Below are 4,548 nucleotides of genomic sequence, written 5' to 3'. Positions count from 1 at the left end.
AAATCCAATTCATCTGATGTTCTTGGCAGTCATGGGAGGAAACTCACAGCAGAGAGCTCTGGTGTGTGAGGAGTGATGATTCTCAGGCTGCCTTCTGTGAAGGCAGGCCAATAAACGTGGTTACCATGTACTGCAATAACAGTCCTGAAGAGGGAGCGTAACCAGGGCAATATAAATTGCCTCCTTTGTGACTGAGTGAGCAGGGTATGACTAAAAGCTAAAGCACCGCACAACCATTCACAGGAAAAAAATTATGTATAGATGTCTCTCATAACTAATAATGTTACCCCTTTTTGCCAAGAGAGAGAAATCCAATGCATTAATTGAAATACTTCTTCATGCAGATTTTTTTCCAGGAAGTTAATAATTTCACAGTCTTCGTACTGCAATTTATTCTTTTGTTGCTTCCTCTAAATATTGCGTTTTTCTTTCTTTACAAACATGAGGATGCTTCCCAGCCCCGAATTGTATTTTAGAGTTTCAAAATTCAGTCTCGGAATTTCTTTCTTGTCTTAATTGTACTAATTTAGAGGATTTGACATTTCCCTTAATAACCTCTGTTACTGAGAAGTAGTATCAGAGGTATCGTAAGACCATAATAATGAGGTAATAGAGTTGTGGGGTTAAAAAGCACTAGGTATTTTCAGGCGGTCACACAGCAAAATGTCATTAATGCTGTGTAATTTGCCTGGAGTAGTCCAGCCTTGGAATGTGTGGCAGTATTTCACTACGTGAAAAATTACTGTTGCTTCAGCTGCAGTCATATCCATCTCCCTGGGAAGACTTCCAGCTTCAAAGGGAAATCTGGTTGTACATGTTTGAGCTGTGTTTTTAGCTGCAACATAATCTTCTCTGTCTTCTGGCTGTCCATTAGAAATGGTAATGAAAACATGGCACATGGTCCTTTCAGCCTTAGTGGAACCTTTCTCTTTCTCTGGAAAGAAAAGTTCCTCAACCCGGAAGGTAATTCAGTTACTGACATCTTTCAGATGCTTTAAAGGTATGCTTTTTTGGAGCATCTGCATGCTAATCTGTAATGTAAAGCAAAAGGGTGACAGCTACCAAGGTAATGTCAAAAAATGAATACACTGGCCTCCTAACGCCTTCAAAGCAACTGAATTCGTGGCCTGAATAGTCAATTTCTTAACTATTCAGATACCAAAACATAAGAAAAGTGAACCTAATATTACTGCTTAACACACAGGAGAAAATAAACACTGGTAATGGGAAAGCTGTATAAAAAACATTTCAGAACTTTCAGAAAAGCAAGCTAGAAAGTAAAAATAATGTGTAATGAAATGGATTTCCCTCATTTATTTATTCTCTGTGAGTAAATGAGCTATATTAAACAATAAAAATAAAGAAGTCCTAGTAATTCATGACCTCTCACCTTCACCCTGTACAAGATGCTTTTTAAGGCATTTTTCATACTGTTGGTCTGTTTATTATTTCTCTGCTGCTTCTAAGTTGACCTTCAGATATGATCCCACCCTGAGTTTTGCAGGAAGCAAAATAGGGCAACAAAAGGGTATGTTTGGAATGATGGTTACAAAAATATCTGCAGAGTAATTCTGTCATGGCTGTTTCTATCTTGCTCAGATACAAATATTTTTATTGCTGTTTGCCTCAGACCCTTTGGAAATTTTCAGACACATTGATATCCTCTGATTTTTTTTTTTTGTATTATTTCTTATTTTTTTCTCATGGCTTCTCTATGACTTTTCCTGCTGTTTGAGAGTTCCCTGTTTGGAAAATATTCAGGCCATCATCACTGTTATTGATTAAGTAATAAGAAAAAAATAATAATAAAAAATAAGGAATAGACTATGTTATTTTCCATATAAATTCTTTCTAAATGCATATGTACATGAAATCTATATACTGAAAAGATACAAACCAAAAGAGATTAAAGGCAATTTGGTACCATGCAATTTAAAGTAGTGCAGAGATCTGTACCAGTCAGCAGCAGTAAACCACATGTATGGCAGCAAGCCTTTTCCAGGGTTGTCCACATTTGCTTTTCAAATATCTAAACATCTACACACATATACATACATATATATATACACGTACATAAATACATACATACATAAAATGCCAATGAAGAATTCAGCTGGAACAGTCACCAGTTAGTAATATATTGTTGGTATGAACAGATTTATGTAAAATTCTACCAAGTTTTATAACCATAGTAACTTATTAAACTAGTCTATTTTATTGACTGTTTTTGTAACATAAAATATATTCCATCACCTTGATGAGAACTGTATAAGGATTGGGGGGGGGGGGGGGCTGTGTTTAAACCTGAATTGAAGAATTGAAGTATTAGTTTATTACCCATTTCTAATGATCTGAAGGCACTTTTTTTTTTTTTTCCAAAGGTAAAAAATAATACAGGATTTTTGTTTTAGGGTTGTTCCCCCCCCAGTAATCTTGTACTGTGCCCTTGCCATTTCCAGACATTTGCACAGATATCTCAGACAGCTCATGTGCAAACAATAGTCTGTCTACCATTAATATGGGTTCCACCTTACAACATGTAGGATCTTACAACAGAGGAAAATATTTTTGTAACTTCTGAAGACACATTATAAAACACAAGCATTCTTTTATGTGTTTTTATAGCTTTTCTTATAGATCTGTGAAGCAAAGGGTAACTTTAACCTTAATACTTTCTGGATTTTGACTCTGCAACTGCAGTATTATTCTTCAGTATTTATTTACCTGTCTATCACATGTAGTCATCGCAGTTTCAAATGCCTTAAATAACTTGAAGCTAACAGTCTTGGGTGACAGAATCAGTACTCAAGGTATAATATTTTTCTCATGCATTTTTCCTGACATCAAAGCATCCTGAAAATGCTTGTAAAAAGCCAGTCTGCATCTAAATTGTGTTAAAAGGTTGGAGCTCTGTGTCATACTGACAATAAATTTTGTGCAATACAAATTTTTTTTTTAACCCCTAAGGCTAAATGAAGGTTAAATGCTATTTGCATGGAATCCAAGTGTTATTCTTTTGATAAATACCTTTTGCCATATATGCCATAAATTTTAATTAATAGTCTGGCACACTGATACTGCAGCATCAGGACACCTACCCTACTACCACCTTTCTTCTTTACATACCTGGTGTTGTCATGAATTGCAATACAACTCATTCAGTTTAGACAATCCAATTTAACTTTTCAGTAAGCCTTTTGTCATTATCCTTTTTTGTATCTCAGGCTTGGGAATTAACATGATTTAGAGAACTCAGTAAAACTGCCAGGGGAGGTGGTCAAAGAATTTGTGGTTGTAAAAACCCATTGACACGTTTGCTTCATGTCTGCTTAGCAGCATACTTGCAGCGCCAAAAACTTCCATGTGAAATGGATACTAGATTTTTTTTGCAGTAGATCTCAGTTTCTTAGTAGAATACAGGACGTTGCTCTTGCCAAGACTCTAAGCAAATGGTGCTTGTTGTGCCTTTTAAGGTTTTCGGTAACCAACAACTGAAGTTCGTTGTGCAGGAAGGGTTAGAATGGAAGAAGTACTGTGGGCTTGCACTGCCAGCAGAGTACATTTGCCACGAGAATGTCTGACTCAGTGGTGCTTCCTTGTAGCAATTATTTATCATTGTTTCTGTAGAATTAATTTCCATGGAAAATATGAAGCTTGCAAAAGTTAAATTTGGAAAAATGTTGAAACAATTTAGCCAAAAGCTGTGAATTTTTGAATGAGAATGATGCCTGTGTAGGTGCTTGAATTAGGGCTCCTTGTGCTCTTACTCTTCTCTGTTTCCATTTGTCCCTTTTCACCTAATCAAGAGGGGAAAGGGTTTGAGAGAGAAGACCCTGACCATGGATGTAGAGCCTGACTGGGAACCCTCCATAGAACCACAGAATGGTTTGGGTTGGAATGGACCTTAAAGATTACCTATTTCCATCCACCTGCTATGGGAAGGGACACACCTTTCACTAGACCAGGTTGCACAAAAACCCCATCCAACCTGGCCTTGAGCACTGCCAGGGATGTGGCATCCACAGCTTCTCTGGGAAACCTGTGCCAGTGCTTCACCACCCTCACAGGGAAGAATTTTTTCCTAATGCCGGGCTTGAGCAGAAATTTTTTGCCCCCAAAGCTGGTCAGTTTAGAAGCTCCCCCTGTCCTCCCAAGGCCTCCAAGGAGAGGGTCCTGGAGCCATAGCCAGCCATTCCGCCTGCCCCTGCCTTTGCCCTGCTCCTGCTCCTGCTCCTGCCCCTGCCCTTGCCCCGTCTCTGACGTGGCCGTGCCGGGCCGTGCCCTGCCCTGCCCGCCCCCGGCCATGCTACCGCCGCAATCGGGCTCCGCCCCTCTCCCCGTGAGGAGACTGTGGCTTCTGCCAACGGACGCTCGTCAGCCGGCAGATGATTTGCATGTGTTGAGGCGTTGCCGTGGGAACCGCGGGGTGCTGGGGTCGCGGGAGCTGGTGTCACGGGGGGGGGGGGCGCCTGTCCCAACGAGACCCGGGGTCCGGCCGGAACAGTAACGCAAACAGGGGACATGCCAGTGCCCGGGGCGGACGATACG

Source organism: Pezoporus flaviventris, unplaced genomic scaffold, assembly GCF_033815535.1.
Source record: "Pezoporus flaviventris isolate CSIRO_AGI_PZ_B2104156 unplaced genomic scaffold, CSIRO_AGI_Pfla_v1 ptg000050l, whole genome shotgun sequence".
NCBI lineage: Eukaryota > Metazoa > Chordata > Aves > Psittaciformes > Psittacidae > Pezoporus > Pezoporus flaviventris.
This window is presented reverse-complemented; position numbering follows the sequence as displayed.